This window comes from Serinus canaria, chromosome Z (genome assembly GCF_022539315.1).
Source record: "Serinus canaria isolate serCan28SL12 chromosome Z, serCan2020, whole genome shotgun sequence".
Taxonomy (NCBI): Eukaryota; Metazoa; Chordata; class Aves; order Passeriformes; family Fringillidae; genus Serinus; species Serinus canaria.
The window spans coordinates 45,329,258-45,347,795 of record NC_066343.1 but is presented as its reverse complement, the minus strand read 5'-3'; positions in this window follow the sequence as shown (position 1 = coordinate 45,347,795).

The window sequence follows — 18,538 nt, the reverse complement described above, 5'->3', positions numbered from 1 at the left end:
TCACATTCATAATATTTGCTTCTTGGTGCTCACTGGAGAGAATTAAATGAGCACAATTTCAACAAAAATAAACCTTGGATTGAATTCTGTGTAGATAATTAAGCACAGAACATATTGTGCATTGTTTTGTGTCATCCTCCCAAAGCCACCCTTACTACCCAGAGTATGCTTAGGTAAGGCATTTCCAACTCCAATTGTGTGTGTCTCTGTTCCCTCTTCACCCCTCAACTGCTAGGGGCAAAGGAAAGGATCTAAACAGTAATTTTACAGTATGTTAAATTTTCATGCACATAGAAAATGACTCCAAGACCTTTGGCAATCAGCCAAGAATGGATTTAGCTTTTATAATTCATAACAGCTCTTCGAGAAATAAGACTGGTATCTTGCTAAGTCCATGCCCCTGGTTCAGCACAAGAGGGACCCATGGTTTTTGCTTGAAGCTAAAAAAATCTGCAAAGGAAGACATAAGCAGTGCTGTAGAATGTATCAACCTTAATTTGAGGCTGACCTGGGGATAGGATGACTGCCTTAGAGAATTTTTAAGTTGACCATTCAACCTGTCTGTTTACCACTGATGTTAAGTTTTATTTTGCTTAAGTTCAGAAAGTTTCAGAGAAAACTACTGATACAGATAAAAAGGCCTTATGTTGAAGAGGATTTCTCCAAATAAAAAAACCTCGAGGGAGAAGAGAGAAGATTGATAAAGTGTTTGTATCGAAACTGAAAGTTGTATTGTAGCTGAAATGGACTCAGGGCATTAAGCCTGTAGTTTGCAGAAAGACAATATTTCTCTCTAGAACAGATAATATACTAAAAAAACCCCCAAAAACTCTAAACCAGAAAACCCTCCAAACCATAGCATGGCATCCAAGGCCTCCATGTAGAATTTTATATTATTGTAACACCTTTTTGTACAAATCAATATATAGAACTATTTCTCAGTATGAGCAGCATAGTAAATAATGAAGTAAAATTAAATAGCACTGACCAATTGAACAATTATGTCTATAATCAAAATTATTTTTAATTTAAATGGGGAAAAACATCACCCTTCATAACATCTACTAAGAAATTGCATTTAATATGACCACCACACATATGTGTTGTCTAAAATAAATACCTTTTCTAGTAGTGGAGATTTGGGGTCAGATAAAAGAGTACTTCATACTTCAGCTACCCACACACGGAAAATGTATATTCTGTTCAAAATTACCCCAAAACTATTTCTGACTCAGAGGAAAATAGTCATAAATGTTAATTATGGCTCTTATCCTTCAGGTGTTAATGAAATGACAGTGAAGTGAAAAATAAGACTATTCTCTTGGCTATGGAAGATAAGGCAAAATGACAGACAATGAAGGATGATGACATGGAAAGCAGAGTTCAAACATTGTTCTTGGTAATCAACCAGTAGTGGATATCTGGAATGAATTCTGTGAATCTTAACATCTCAAGGTCAAGTCCTGTATCATCCTCAGGGGTTGTATTTTCCACAGTTCTCTAATTTTAATTCCCAGGGAGAAGGAGCCTTAGCTTTGATGTTTGCTTGAGCCATGTAAAGCTACAGGGGCTTCCTAGGCCTGACTGTTTGGTGACCAGAGGCTCACCTGCTTTTACTGGGGTTTTTTTGGTTTTTTTTTAAAGCTTTACTGCTTTTACTGAAAAGATCCCTCTTGTTCTGCCTCATCTCTCAGCCTCTATCCAGGTGCAGCTGAGCAGCACTGAGGGTAATGCGTCAGGCAACAGGAACAGCAAGGGTTTGCTTTTCAAACCTGTCCCCAGCCTGCACTTTGAAAATCTTCAGAAAGTCATGTCAGTAATGGAGAGATGGACAGAGAACTGCCTGAACAAGGGAGAGAGGAAGACACTAATTATTTCCGGGGGAAATTTCCTTCAGGCAGAAACTTATCTTTGTGCACGATGTCTGTTCATGATCTGTATCTTCAAAGGACTTGGGATAGCTGGCATCCCACTTACTGAAAGCCGGCCCTCTGAATGAGGATGAACTTCTCCTATTTGAGAGGAAACTTTGTCTTCTTAAAAACACATTTTCATCTGAAGTTTTGACTTGAAAATTTCCATCTAAAGTACATTAAATGTTTTGCCAACCAATAAAAAAATATGGGAACCCCCCCCCCCAAAAAAAAGAACAAACAAAAAGAACAATAAAGAAAAAGAAAAAGAGAAAAAAAAAACCCAAAAAAAAAATACTATTAAGAAAGCTTGAGGGATGGGAAGCCACAAAGAGAAATGAGAACTAGAACCTAAACAAGTATTGCTTGTTTTAATCAAGATTTTGGATTATGTTTAAAACAGGATGAATGAGGACTCCATTGTGGAAATACGTGCCTGTATTTAGACAGCTATAGTTTTTTTCCCTCTTGCATGGACCTTCCTATTGAAGTAGCTCTTGCTATATTATTCTAGCACAGCCTTCTTTTCAGGATAGCAAATAATCCTGTTTATTGTTTCAAATCCACATGTTTTATGCAAAAAATAATGTGCTTTGCCTTCCATTAAATTTCGCAAAAGACACAAATCCAAAGTGAAAAACTGCCTCTTCTTGTCACCCCTTTTTGCAAGCAGGAGCCTCTTCTACAACCCCAGGAAAAGGCAGAGAGGCAGCTCAGCACTGGATGTTCAGGGGTCCTCCCTAGGAGCTGCAGAGCTGCATGCAGCAGCCTGCACAGCTATTTTGTCCAAGGCTGTTTCCAGAGACCCAGCCTGGGACTCTCCAGACCCTCTAAATCCTTTTGTACAGCTGTTAACAAGCAGATCAACTTCAGCACCTGTGCTCAGGCACTTCTGGGCACACTTTCTGGTTTCTCAATCACTGTGGGTTGCTTTTCCAGACAGACAAGAAAATGGAGCCCAGTAATTCTCAAATTACACTGAGCTGATGATGTATGCAGAGTCTGAAGAGAAGAAGGAAATTTTTATCATCTACAACCAGATGTTGGTGACGTTGGAATTTCACTTGGAGGTACCTGTGGGATGCCCTGGTGATAGTCCCTGAGAAAAGAGCACGTGATAGATGGTATGTGTGGACATGGCTCCTCCAGCTCCCGGGGGAGGGAGACCAAGATATTGCTGTGAGATCCTGACTGCAGCTTAGCTTCCTCCATAAGAACCAGGGCCTGGTAAGACATCTGTGACACCATAAAACTAGTCAATGAGGTACCATATTTGGTTCTGGATTTGCACCTAATTCAGTGAGAAAGGTCTATAGATCAAAGACTGTATTTTGAAAACAAAAACAGAATTTCAGAGTAACATTTTGGGGACTCAAAAGCCGAATGCTTTCTTGACTATTTGCTTGACATCACCAAGTATTAAATGGATAGATATTTCCCTAAAGATATAGTTTTTAATAACTGTTTTATCATTGTATTAGGAATATGTTATTAATGTCTAAGATAAAGGATTTTCCTTATGTCTAAACAGCACATTAGCCTGTATAACCTTCACATTTCTCTGCCCCAGGCCATTTATTGGCATCAACCATGTGCCTGGATCTCTTTTCAGGAAGTGCAGAGGGTAACTTCCATACAAAGCACAAAAATAATTTAAATTCCTAAGTAGAACTTGGGCTGACACATTTTTCACCTATGGCTAAGCATGGTGTCCTTCCATCTAAAATTAGCGCTCTCAGACACTCTCCTCCTAGATACAGGTTATCAGAGAAAAAAATGTAAGACAGAGAAGATCAGCTACATGAAAGGCTGGTGTAAGGAGATCCTCAAATAACTGCATTTAGGGCTAGCTCGAAGACAACAAAAGAAGGCTTGAATATTTCACTTTATTTAAGACCCTTAGCCACCTGGAAAAATTTGTATCATCTGTTGCAATCTGTTGTGGTATCATCTGGCTGCAATTAACCAGAGCCTGAACTCAAACCTGATCTTTAGGCTTAGTTACCTCCTGAGGCTGCAATTCACCTCTTCTTCTGAGGCAGGTAAAGTTTAGTTAGGATTAGGAAATATCAGGTTAGGTGACTCAGGCTACATTCTCTGCTGTCATCAAAGGCTGTTAATATTTTTACTTGCTTAACTAAAGCAAGCTATGGATATACCATTTTTTTCAATAGAAAGGTGTCAACTGGAGTTGGAAAGTTGGGCTTTGTGGGGGCTGCCCTGGAATTTAATGCTCACAGTGTCTTTTGTCAATGACATAATTTTAGGTCTAGGCCATGTCAGCACCATCAGCTAAGGCAAAGCAGTGGGGATAATATCACAGTGCCTCTGTGTGGAAGGACAGAATATAAGAAAATAAAGATAGTGTGCAGAAGGTAGTCTCACACCGGCGGAGTTGCAGCTGTACTAATTACCAAAGATTAGGAACAGGCCTGCCCTTAATAGGCCACAGCTGTGTCCAATAAGAAGCAGAGTGCTACAAAAGAGTGGGTTAGCTGGATGAGAAGAGAGTTGGAGTTTGTTGGTGGTCCTGTGAAGAGAGTTTGAATTCTTGTCTGTGCTGAGAAGAACGGAGTCAGTGCTGTGAGGAGCTGTCCATGGGAAATCACCAACAAAGTATAGAACTTTTGCAACAAAATGACAACACCTGTACATGTAATTTCAGATTACTGCTGAGGGTCTAAATGCAGCTGGATTTAAATCTAGCTATATCTGCTCAGAGGTATGGGGGTGGACACTGGTCGGGGACTCCGGGAAATGAGGATTACTGGCTTGAGCTGTACTAGAGACTTAATGCAGATTTCAGTAATTGTGCACAGTATCATAACTGGTTTGGAAGTATTCATCCATACTTTACCTCATTTTATAGAAAATCAAAGGGTTAACGTTGTTGGAATAGCATTGGAATTAACACTTGTTCCAGTAGGGAAGACATGCAGCAAGATGACTTTTCAGAAAAGTTTTCAAGACTATGTGTGTGCTTTGTAGAGATGTATGTGCTAGGGTATAGAATGTGTGAGGAACTGATTTGCTAATATGGATTAAGAGAAAGTATTAAATCAAAACAATATGAATATCAATCAAATTATAAAAGTCTACGGCTATGCTAATTGAATGGTTTACTAATTAGGTTTCAATCCATCAAGACCTGATCTGCTGTTTTGACAGACATAATTATATTTCCCAGCTGAAAATATCCCACATGCTAAATTTACATTTTGTTTCTTTGGCTTCAGAGCAAATAACACTGCTAGACCCTTACACTAAATGGCAGATAGAATGGCTGAGAGTGGTTTAGAGGTGACCACTGGGAGTAGGGATCTGTCAAGGACCAAGTTTCAGATGAAACTTGCAAAATTGGTTACTGGAAGTTACTGGGGGTTACTGGAACAGATGCACAGACTGTCTTGCTTGAACTTGCTGGAGGGATGGAGCTGATGAGGTTGGATATGTGCTGCACACTTATATTTGGAATAGATCCCCACTTCCTGCAAAACCAAAGAGCACCACTGAAAGGGAATGATATTTGGCTTCACCTTAATGGGCCTTCACCTAATGGCACGGTGATTGCCATTAGTTTTTGTCTACTTAATAAGGGAAAACTGAGAGTATTCAGATGAAAACTGTATGTAACCAAGTTGGGAATAGTCTGTAGTTTTGGTGTGTTTTACCAATCTAGCCAAGAAATAAATCAGCCTAGGAATTTTAGGGTTTTGTACCTCTTGCTACCTACCCATAAGTGTTAGTGAAGTTATTGTTAGAAGCTCACAACAGAGAGACAATTGATGTCACTGTATTTATTCCATGTTAAATATTTTCCTGGTAGAACTGGGAGGGATGGAAAGCAATTCAAGACACTTAAAATAAGGAGCTATTTCCTCTCCTTACACCACTTAAAATAATTGTCTTGGGGGAGGGTGAAGAGTCATTCCGGGCAATTATATATTGTGTTCTCTTCATGTTATTCCTTCAACAATATCAAGGTTGTCTGCAATAAATAACTCTTCTACTGTTGACAGCTTTGATAACACTGTTCACTTCCTATAATGAATAAGATCAGCCTTCAGTGCCACTTTAATTGACATTTATCTTGTGACACTACAGGTTTTTTAATCAGTGCAAGGCCAAACACAGACCTTACTGTGTTTGTGACACGTCCTGAGCCTGACTGTACAGCTGCTATTGTAGTGAACAAACATCTGCCCCTTTTACCTAAAAAGCAAAGACTAACTGACATCAAGTGGTGTGCAAACAAAAAAAGAGGGGAGAGGTTGCATGAGATATGCCTTTAAGATGTCAAAAGTGAATCTTTCAACAGCAAGATAAAAAGTAGGACAGCAGTCATGACCTGCTTTGCATGCACTTCCTGACCTCCCATGCTTTTCCACTGTCTGCCTGGGGACAATGAGAAGCTCTGTGCTTCAAATAATGAGTGTGGAATCTTTCTCGGAGAGCCCAGAAGATTCACGTCAGGTCTGGGTCTGAGTTACTGTCATTTCCCTTGGAGACACTACTTGCAAGACTCCTAACTAGCTGAAGAGCTATTAATAAGCTACAAACAAAGGACTGCTGTTCAGAAGCCTGAACCCTTCTGCTATTGTCTAGAAGAAATAAGCTTTGCCTTAGCAGCAAGCCAATACACCATTAATAATAGTAAATACACAGTATGAAATCTGTAAATCCAAGCAATTATTTAGCCTACATACTGAAAGAAATTTTCTTCAAGGCCAGACTGGGTGGGGCATTGAGCAACCTGTTCTAGAGTTCTAGCGGGATTGGAACTAGAGGTTCTTCCAGGTCACTTTCAATACTAACCATTCTAGGAGTCTATGAATTCAAGAACTGAATTTATAAAAGGCTATAATTTAGAGGAATTACCAAATAAAAGAATACAATATCGGGTCTCAAATATTAAACAACTTCATTCACTTATAATTTTAACATAAAAATTAAAAGGTCCATTACACCTGAATTAAAAATATCTTGCATTCAACAGAAATTTTTTGAGACTGGAAAGTAAGTGCACCATTAGAAAATGTACAAATTGACTGGTGATGCCAAAGATTTTGATCCTTTTGAGCCTTCCTTCCACCACCTATCCCTCAACCTTCCCACAGTGGATGGACACAGGAACCCTTGTGTTGGAAACTGGATCTATAAATCTGTTTCTTCCTGATTTCAAGAAAATAGGAATTCTTCCTAGTAAAGTTAAACATGGAACAGAACACGTTCTCAAAGTTTTCAGTCCGAGAGCCATGGCCTCAGAAGAGCAAGCAACTGTTGTAAGGATGGAAGATCCACGACAGGTTCAGAGATCTGCTGAGCTGCACTGCATGGAGGTCCCCCTCCAGAGGAAGGGTTCAGTGGCAGTAGGCAGTGGTGTGCAAATGATCAGTAGCTTCCTGGGGTAGTGGGGAGAACTGACAATAAGCAAGGCAGCAATACCTAATTTATGGAGTGCATAAGTTTTTACATGGAACGTTGTGTCATGGGAAACAACCCTAAAATAATTTAATCAGGCTTAATGGGTGTCTGTGTCAAGCCACACAGTGTCTTCACTGTGCTGGGAGTTTTAGTGCATGGGCCTAAACAGTTCATTCATATACAAAGAACTGGAAAGCACCCTCTCTAGAGACTGAGTTAATGGATCCTGAGAAAAATACGTCTTAGCTCCTGTTGAAACTGTGTTGAGTTCTGGTGACATAGTTTTTCACTTTATGGGTCTGACTCTTTCTTTGAGTTATTTTTGCCTTGAATATGTGATCAGCTTCTGCTTTTAGGAATATACCTAACCTGATTTTTTTTTTAATTAAAGTCTAGAAATATGCAGAATGCTGATGATAAATATATAATTAATAACAATCCCATCTTCCATGCCTTTGCATGGCAGATGTGAAGAATACCTTACATCTATGCTGCTGGAACAACAAAAGGAATGAGCAGTTTATCCCAATATTTTGCTGGAAATGAAAATAGGCACCTTCACATCAGTTTCATAAGACAGAAAAATTTCAGAATCCTGAATTTTTTCATGGCTCCAGATATTAGTAATGCTTTACAATTGGCTTACAAAGCCAGAAAGTTTAAACTGGCCAACCAGGATGAAGAAAAAGAAAATTGAATGGCTTCACAAGTCATGTGTTTCTTATGAATAAATCTAATAAAGAGAATCTTATGCTACTCTTTGTTTATTGGTTAGATTGGCAGAATTGTATGTGTTATTAGTGTAGCTCTCCTTCACATTAATGCTGTCACTTCACAAGCTTTCCTCTCTTAATTTTTATTATTTAATTTATTTAATTGCTGCTGTTTTACAAACCAACAGTCTTAATTTAATTTCAATATAATATTAAAAGATGTTTCCATTGTAACTGCTCAAGGGGAAGGAAGGGTGTGGTACCTAGCTTACTGAGTAAACTGGACCTAACTGGCCTCTGCTAGAGCCTAACGCTATATAGATGTTTTGACATTTCTCACACTTTTAGAATGGCTGTGTTCCCAGGAATAATTACTGACCATAAGAGCTCCTTTCAGCAATTCTTCAAGCCCTGAATAGAGTCACATTTTCTGCAGTCCAATTCTATGCCTAGCAGCAGTGATAGCCCTTTCTCAAAATACAGCCTTCCTTTTACCTCAGTGTATCTTGGACAAATATCTGAAAATTACTATGCAAACTTGCAAGGGTTAAAAAGGCTACTTCTAAGGAAAATTAGTTGTTTAAACTTCTCAGCAACTTACTACATCCCAGAGGTATAATTTCAGCCATTTAATCTTAGTTCTCTCCAGGGTTAAATCACAAATACTGAAGCCACAAAATGTTTTGTATTTCTATAAATATATTAGAAACTCCAAACTGTGAAACAATGAGAGCACCAGATGTCTGTCCATTTCCATTAGCAAGACTGAAACCTGGAACAATATTGGCATCACTCAAGGAGGAAGGTTGATACAAGGGGGGATCTGAGGTGGCACAGGGGAATGAGCCATGGCACTGACATTTGGCCTATTGAGCACAGTTCTCCTGCAGCAACCTGGGGCAACTGTATGTAGCCTTACATGCAGTAAAATAGTAGATTTTCATAGCAGCTACTTTAAAAAAGGAAGTTTTAAGGATTTGGGGGGTTTTCTGACTTTTTTTAACAGAGATGGAGGAGGGATGTGGAAACTCAGAGAAACACTTTTTTTTTTTACCATGGGATGAAAATGGGGTAGATGCTAGCAAAAAATATAACTAACAAACTACAAATGCATTTTGTTTTGTTTGGATATATACAATAATTATTCTTATAAAGTATTGCTTCTCTTCTAGCAACCTTTGACTTTCCCAGCAAAGTATGTGTAATACACCCAAAAAACTTATGACTGTTGTTGAAAATATTACCTTACCTATGGTCAGTTATCTTTCTCCACCCTGTGCTTCTAAATCCGTCCCTCAATGACTTTTATACCCCCATGCAACATGCTCCTTCAATGATCAGAGGGTCTTTGCTGTATCCCCTTACATCCAAGTGCAATGAGAAGGCAGATGCACCCATTAATTCTGCCACTAACTGGTAGAACAGACGCTGCTGCTTGATTTGACAAGTCCAACTGTGTAATCAGATGCAAGAACTCAAAGCAGAAAACTGCTCTCTTGTTTATTTTTACTGAGCCCTCTAACCAAAATGAAACAAAACAACAACAGACAATAACAGAGTACTCCTCCAGTCATCCCCGCCTCCCCTCAAAATCCACACCAAATAAAACAGAAAGCAAAACCATAGAAGCCAGGTGTAGATTAAAGAGACTGGAAGAGAAAAAGTGGAAGGGAAATAGGCCGGCAGAAGAGGAGTGGAAAAGGTGTTATGCAATAAAAAGTGAAGGAGACTCTGAAGAATTCAGCAGGTAGAAAGTCAACTAGAAAGGATCTAGGTTCAAGCAAAGAGACATGGAAAAGAAATGGCTTCTGACATCAATGGTCTCACATGATGGTTCTTAATGGCTTGGAGTTATAATGGGGAATTTAACAGCTGACTGAACTGAAAATGAAAGAGGAGAAAGAGATGAAATTATTTTTTAAAATTTTTTGGCAACCTATTCAGTGGAACTTATTCAGTGGAAGGTGTCCCTCCCCAAGATAGGAGTGAACTAGGTACTCTTTAAGGTCTTTTCCAAACCAAACCATTTTATGAGTCTGACATCATTGAACTTCAACTGGCATTTCAGTGACAGAATGGAAATTAGACAGTCATTCATAAGCTCAGGACTAGCAGAGAAAGAAAAGAAAGACTGAAAGAGCAAAGCTTAAAAAAGGGAGGAACTGAAAGACATGGGTGAGAGAAATTACGTTGAGTCAGGAAGTAATTGAATGTGAAAAAGAAAGCAACTGAATGTGTAAAAGTAAGATGTGGTTGAAACTAAAGCCTATGACCACATAATTAAATGCAATATTGAAAACAGAGAGTAAGACAGTTTGAGTTGTACTTCAAAGAGTTGAACTTCTACTTGTAACACTTCCAAACTTCTGAGTACTTAATTTCTGGGTCTCCTGTTGGAGTGGGTACATACAGTTTGCAGGAAAAGATAATTTTGCCAACAAGGAAAGAGGTAGCAGGCTTAAATCTTAACTGAATAGTCCTGCTGCCTTGTGTCTGCCCTTTAAATGCAGTTGTTATAGCAGAAAATACACATTTTCTCCAAAGACTTGAACCAAGGTTCAAAGCCACTGAGTACCAGTGTTATAAACTACATGGTTGTTTTCATCATATGCTATAAGGGTTTAGCATTTTGTCATGTGTTTTAGTCTTGGAAATGGTAAGGAAAAATTGCAGGATTCATTTGAAAAAAAATATGTTTATCCCATTACTTACCTTCCCAAGTCTTTTTACAGAGAAATACTGCTTATATGCATAGTAGGAAGAAATTAAGTTGCACTAACAACCATGATAATTTAGATACCTAGTAATTTAAAAAGCAAAGTTCAATCAAAGGAACTGTTTTTCACAGTACAAAATTGTAGAATCATGGAATTGTTTAGGTTGGAAAAGGATCATCAAGTCCAACAACTCACAGCAGAGACAGAAAGATGCTCAATGGTTGAGCCAGGTGCAAGGAATCTGTTAAACCAAAATTATAAAATCATTGTAGAATAGCTGCTATCCATGAGGGATGCACCAGTGTTGGCAGTGACCCTACTAAGAAAGCAAGATAGGGCTGTACCACTGATGAGCATCTATCAGGTAAAGCTGAAGATTCAACAGGCACAGGTGTACTTTGGCAAATAACCAGGAAGTTTAAAGCCCATAACAGAATATATTAAAACATAGACTGTCTAGAAATCTCTGTCCTTGGCCCCCACAAAGCTTCATTGCATTCCTGAGCCAATAAGAATTCCTGCAGCATTTTTCACCCAACCATGACACATTCGCTCAACTGAGTCAGGACATAGTCTTGGCCAAGACTATGTCCTGCTCATGGCCAAGACTCAGCTGAGTAAGGTTGCATTTGACTATGTAGTGCTGCTGACACACTCTGAAAAGAAGGGGAATTGGAAAAAGACATACAAGGTGTAAGTTTAGCATGTTCCTGTGTGTTTAGGACACATTCTCCAAAACAATTTCTGTTTTGTGAACAGAACAGTGTGTGGTTTCTGAGACCACCCTCTTCTACTGTTAGCCAATTATGTTCCTTTTCTTTACAAGTTGCTAAGGAAATTCAAGAGAAACAAGATATTTTACTATTTATCTTTCTAGAAGGTCTAAAAGTTGTACTCATAAAACTAAATACAAACTGTTGCTGCATGGAAGAATAGTTTTGGTACTTGGGTGGCATACTTTTGATGTTTTCATGAGGATACATGAGCATTATGAAGAAATACGCTTTGTGTTTTGGGTCACAAAGATGTTTGTACTTTCAGTCACAAAGAAAATCCTTCCCTGTGGACGGAGGTAAAAATACTATATTTTGAAAGTAAAGTACCAGAAACTGAAGTAGTGAGAACTTCTGATAATAACAAAATACTTCATAATTCTACATCCAGATAAGCAAAAATAAGGTTTGAAAGATTTTAACTGAGAGACCAAGTTAAATTCACTCTATGGATAGCAACATGACACATAAAGATTTGAAGTTAATTTTCTGAGAGCCTCAGAATACCTGCAAAGAGAACTATGGTCATCTGAACATTAATTCAGTATTGACTGTGTTATGTTGATGCATCTTTTTCCCCCCAAGATTTCTTACCCTCTTCAGGTCAAGAAATTATCCCTATGTAACATTTCTATATCAATAAGTAACAGACTAAAAATCATCTCAACAAACTTTCTCTAATTAATATGTAAAATATCTTTCACCTGCTCTTTCCACTATGGACGTTATTTTCTCACTCAGGCTGAGACTTTTAACAGAATAAAACTACCAGTGCTTGTGTGTAGGTCCAACTCTGCCAGCAGTAAACCTGAAAATGGCTCCAGAAAAGTGGTGACATTTGGAACTGATGTCACAATAAATAACATTACATTTCATAGCAAAACCCATCCCCATATTCAAGCTTTATGTTTTGATGTATCTGTGATATTAGAAGGGCAGACAGTCAAAGCATTTATAAATATGACTAGGCAACTCTCACATTTCTTCCTGTAATGTGTCAGAACTGCAAAGGATGAGCATGATTCACAGTAGTTTGTTATTCTTCCCCTCCTTAATGTGTCAGATCTGACTGATTCTAGAAGTTTAATTTGGGGTTTTTTTATGTAAATGTGATGTAGCCCAATGCCTGGTGGGAGGGTTTTGGCACAAAAACATCGGATGGTTGAAAATTTTTTGACCCAAGAGGAAAAACTTTTAACTTTTGATTGTTGCATTGAGTAAGTAACATTCTCTTGTTCACTTTATCTACAAAATGACACACATTATTAATTTCACAACAGCTAAAGGACCCTGTTCTGTTGGTGCATTGGGATTACAGATCAATGAAAGAGTTTTTCAGTACGTGGCTGGAAATACTTGGCTTGTTTCTTAGGCTTCCTTTACCATCTGGTCTGTATAAACTACTGTCAGTAGATTTCATCTATTGTGCAGCAAGGATCTTTCAGCAGGAAAATATTATGAAGTTCACAATTGGGAAAAAATATTAAACTACTGAACTTGGAAGTTGTTGAAGTGGCTGCATGCTTCTGGCTGTTGAACATAATTCTACACACAGTGTCCAGTGTTGCTTACAGCCTTATAAAAATCAATACCACTGTAAGTCTGAGATAAATGTGTACCACAGCCTTTAAGGTTCTTGCACTAAACTTGACCTATAGGTGCAGTACATTGTTTCATGTATTTTTAAAGTAAAGTCTGGATTATATAAGTGGTATCTATAGTCTCTTCTCGGCGCAGTCATGGCTAAGGAAATCATGTATGTGCATAGGTAAAGCAACAGAGAAAGAATAATAATGCTTTAGGTACCTTTCTGTGTTCTCTGTGTGCAATGATTAATGCCTCTTGAGTCAGTGCATAAGCAGTTACTCTGAATACACTGAAAAACTGAACATGTCTTTGATTCTGATTAATCTGTGTTCTTGTACAAGCCTGTGAAACAGTAAATGCAGCAGTCTCATCTCCCTTTAAGCAAAACCAAGAAAATAATAATCTGTGTTTCTGAATGTTTTTCCTGCATTCCTTTTTCTGCTCTCATCTCCCACATCATGGCAAGGAATTCCAGAATGGCGTAAATAGCTTTTAGATGTCACTGAGAGAGTGTGTCAAAACTGACAAGTAAAATGCCCTGCTACTTTCTCGCCACCATGTTCATGTTCCACTGTTCACTGTTCAGATTTTGGCCAGAGGACAATGCCTAGCAGTGGTACTCCTCCTGAGGCTGCTGGGGTGGTAACAGTCCATTAGTGCAAGGTATTTTTGACAGCTATTTCAGACTTTCACAGTTCTTCTTCTTACAGCTGTATGCAGTCTTAAATTTGGGGAAAGCCTGCTTTGGGGTGAATTCCCCGAAGAGTGCCCCAGAGGAAAGTTCTGACTTTGGATGTTAAGACCCAAACTTCTCCAATTCTGTAAACATGCACTAGGCTTCATTTTGTTAGTGGATTTGAGGAATAGTCACCTTGACAATGATGATCAACACCTCCTGTTAGTCCTCCTGACCATACTCCCTTGCTTTATTTCTAGAGTATCTTCATTCCTCCTAAGGGAACTAATTAGGAAGCTCAAGTTCACTCTCCCCAAGTAGGAGTCAAGCAATGTTACACTGAAGCATGAACAATGAACACCCCTCAAAACACCTCACCCTCCTCTGGGTGTTGGTTTGAATAAACAAATAATGACTGCTTCCTAGAAGCGTCTGACAAAGACTATTGGCAGTGTGAGGTAACTGGCTGAAAGCAGGAAAGGCAGGACTCCTGTCTACCACACCCTATGCTGTCATGTACTTGGAACTCTCTTAATGCTCCTGCAGCCTTTGAAGACAACTCAAAGGTCCCATTTCTGTTGCCCAAACTCCACAGGTAGGTTATTATGAGAAGTACATTACCACAATATGACAAATAACTCCCACAAAACTGGCTGTCCTCCAGGATTTTTTTTTAAATCTTTAAATATTCACAGTGTGATATGACATAACTCCAGGCTAAATATCAACCAAATTCTTGCTGTACTATTGGAATCTGACAGATTAAGGAAATAGAAAACTTCTATAGGCCTAAGGCACCTGCTGTCTGCCTTCTGACACATTCTTCCAGCATTATTTTTATAAAGGGGAGCCAAAAATAACAGTATCTGAGCACTGAGCTCAGTACAGTGAGCATTTTGTGTCGGCCGAAAATTGAGATCTGTCTGATTCAGCTGAAAACCCTGAGTAGTCTCTGGACTGGGCTAGTATTTCCCACATCACTGAGTCAAACTCATCTTGGATGAATTCTAGCTGAGAGACGGCCTGCTATAGGTGCCTAGCTTTGCACCTGGTATTGGGAAAATTCCAAAATTTCAGAATCCTATTACAACCTTATTTTGGTCCTTTAAGACATCCTAAGGACTGTATTCAATATAAATAGAAAATAAATGTATTATAAAGAGATACATTATTATTAAAATGAATTATATAAATAATTTTGAGCTGCTCTGCCTCATCCCTTAACTATAACATCACTGTAAACAGATTTGCATTTGTTTTGTTGGTTTTTTCAATTTTGAAGTCCAGCACTCTTCAATAAGCATCATCTTTTATGGAGAGCACAAAAAAGGAATAAACTGAAAACAAGCCTCTAAGCCCCTTCCTTCTCTGGCTGCCGAATGTTGTCTTCCTTAATGACTTTTGTCCTCTGATTTCCCATGTGATCAGCTTCAGCAACCATTAAAGAACTAAATCTTAAGAACTACCATTAAAATAAAGCACTCACCTTACAGGCTCGAAAGTAGTTGCCTGATTAGACTACATGTCTGAAGCTCATAAAATCAAGTTGACAAGGTGCTTTTTGGAAATGCAGGTGTGTTGCATGATGGCACTACAGGGTTTTTTAACAGATTTTCACTTTCCTGGACAAAGACAACACTGTGTTCCAGACCTCATATGTTGAAGGCATCAAAAAAAAAATCCCAAAAAACAGTGAAATCATTTCAGTTTACTTTCAAATTTTTTAACATAACATCCACTCTCCAATTTCATATTTAAAATCATGGTTTGACCTAAGGCAAGTCTAAGGCTGTGCTCAGTAGAGTAACATGAGGAAGCTTTTATTCCTTTGGTCCTAAAACCTGTGGGAGATGCAGACTATATCATATGACAATAGAAAGCCTATCTAACAAGAGACTGAACAGTATGGTTTCTTATGCACACAAGCATTCACATTTTGTTTGACTGAAATATCAAGACTTTTGGCCACAGAAGTAACTGAATGATTGATAAAAATATTTAACAAGGCATTAAAATTAGTGAATATCTCTATTCAAAGAGAGAAAGAAAGAAAAAACAGGCTAGCAAACACTGATATAAATGATCTTACTGAGAGATTCAAAGTAAGATATTCAAAAAGCTCGAAATCTCACCCAAAGAGTGGACAGCACAAGGCTGAGGAACACAGAGAAATGGAGGAGGACTACAGAGATACTATTCAACACTATAGGGAGTAAATTCATGTGACCAAAGTCCAGCTAAAGTCCAAACTGAGTGACACTTTGAAGGACAACAAAAGGCCTTCACTTCAAAATACATTAACTTGAAAAGAAGAACCAGAGATAATATTGGTCCATTACTTGGTTAGGTCAGTCACCTCAAAACCTGGCTGCAGACAAAGCAGAGTGTTTATTGCCTTTTTTTGCCTGAATCTTTAACATTAGTGAGTCCTAAATTCTCTTTTGGAAGGCTGTGATTAGGGAAATGATAAACTCCCATCTAACTCTGAGCTTGAGACTTGCTGCTCAAGCTGGATGCATATAAATTTATGTGGTCCAATGGGACTTACCCCAGTGTACTGAAAAACGTGGCTAAAGTCATTGCAGAAATGCTCCACATTATTTTTTCAACAGTGTTTGGAGTCTGGAGAGGTCCCAGTCAACCTGAAGTATAGCACATGTTCTTCCTGTTTTCAAGAAGTGTAGGAAGGAAGATTCTGGTAATTACAGGCTTATAAGTCTCACTTCACTGACTGGAAAAATTATGAATAAATTTATTCTGAGAGTTAGTGAAAAATATACCTGAGACACAATACAGTCATCAGTCATAGGGGAAAGTCCTGCTTCACTAAATTAATTTCCTTTTATGACAAAGTCACCCATCTAGTTGTCCAAGAAAGGCAGTAATGTGGGTTCTTTGATTTTAACAAAGCTTTTGATACTGTCTCTCACGGCATCCTTCTAGATAAAATGTCCAGCACACAGCTACTCAAGTTCATTATACGCTGGGTGAGAAATCGCCTGACTCAAAGAATTACAGTAAATGGGGTCATATCAGGCTGGCAGCCAATCACCAGTGGGGTTCCCCAGGGCTCCATTTCAGGCCAGTGCTCTTTGGTGTTTTTATAAATTATCTGGACATGGGAATTAAATATATATTGAGGAAATTTGCCAGTTATACTAAAGCAGGAGGAACTGTTAACTCCCTCAAGGGTAAAGAACAGAAAAATGAGGATTAATTAGAGAGATGACAATCACCAACTGCATGAAATTTAACAACAAGTGTGAGATTCTCAACCTGGGGCAAAGTGATCATGGTTATATATAATTGGTGGATGAGAGACTAAAGAGAAGCACCAAAGAAAGACATCTATCCGATGGCAAGTTGGATATGAGTCAACAACATGCCCTGGCAGTCAAAAAAAAAAAGAGACAGATGTGTCCTGTGGTGCATGAAGCACAGCATAATCCGCTGGTCAAGGAAGGTGATTGTTCTGCTCTACAGTGCACTGGTGTAGCCCATCTCAAGACCTGTGTGCACCTGGGGGTGCGTGCCTAGGTACTAGGCTATCAAACTATTCAAGTGTGTCCAGAGGAGGGTGACCAAGGTGCTGAAAAACCTCGAGGATTCAGCATTTAAGTGCAGCTGAGATTACCTTGTTCTCCTTGGAAAAGGGAAGGTTGAGGGTTGTCTTTATCAGAGACTGCAGCTTCCTCACAGTGGGCAGTGGAGGAGGTTACTTTGGTGACCAGTAACAGAACATGAGGAAATGGAATGAAGATTCATCACAGGAAATTCAAACTGGACGTTAGGAAAGTGTTCTTTATCAAGAGCGTGGATGGTCACTGGAAAAGGTTCCCTAGGAACCAGTCACAGCACCAAGCCTGTCAGAGTCCCAGGAGTGTCTGCGTGATGCTCACAATCATATGGTTTAGGTTTAGGTAGTGTTGCAAGGAGCAGGGCATTGGATCAGATGATCTTTATAAATCACAACGCTTTAGTAATCTAGAATGAAGACAGAGGATCTGTCCCACGAGACGAAAATAGAATTTACATAATGTTTACTGGTTTTGTTTACTTAAAGAAGAACCTGTTTCCTTGAACAGTAATTAGCTTAGCAAAACTGGTAACCTTGAAGATTTAACAGGACAACTGCAGCACAGGCATATCTTTTAATCTTTGTAATTCAAAAGTATACCCAGTGACTTGATAGCTGCTATACTTATGCAAGGCCAGTGGGAGGTAAGAATCAGACCATCAGGTGGTAAAGCACAGATTCATGAATGCATAGGGTACATTATGTAGTTTACTTTCTGAATGTTGTTTGTAAGTCCTTATTAGAAAGACTTATTTTCATTATTTTTAGATTATTTAGAGTAGGATTTGGGGAGTTGTTTTATCACTGAAAAACCTTTTTTCAAACTAGCATAAATTCTTTGTATTTTTTCTCTTCCATTTTTATTTTTAAAAGCTTGATAATTCAGTTCATCTGAAATATTTAAAGAAAAAATAATATTTCAGATTTTTTCTTAGGTTTCTTCAAACAGAAAGAATAAATACAGTTGAACCATGACCTTTTTTTATAGAATGCTGCTTGTAGAACAAAGGAGTTCTACAGTTCAATATTGTAACAAAAACTTATTTACTTAACAAGGTGTTCATAGCTCAGAAAGAATTTCAGTGTGATCCCTACTAATTTACAGAATGGCCTAAATCAGTATTAACATGAGACTATATAGAAGCTACTCTGTAAATA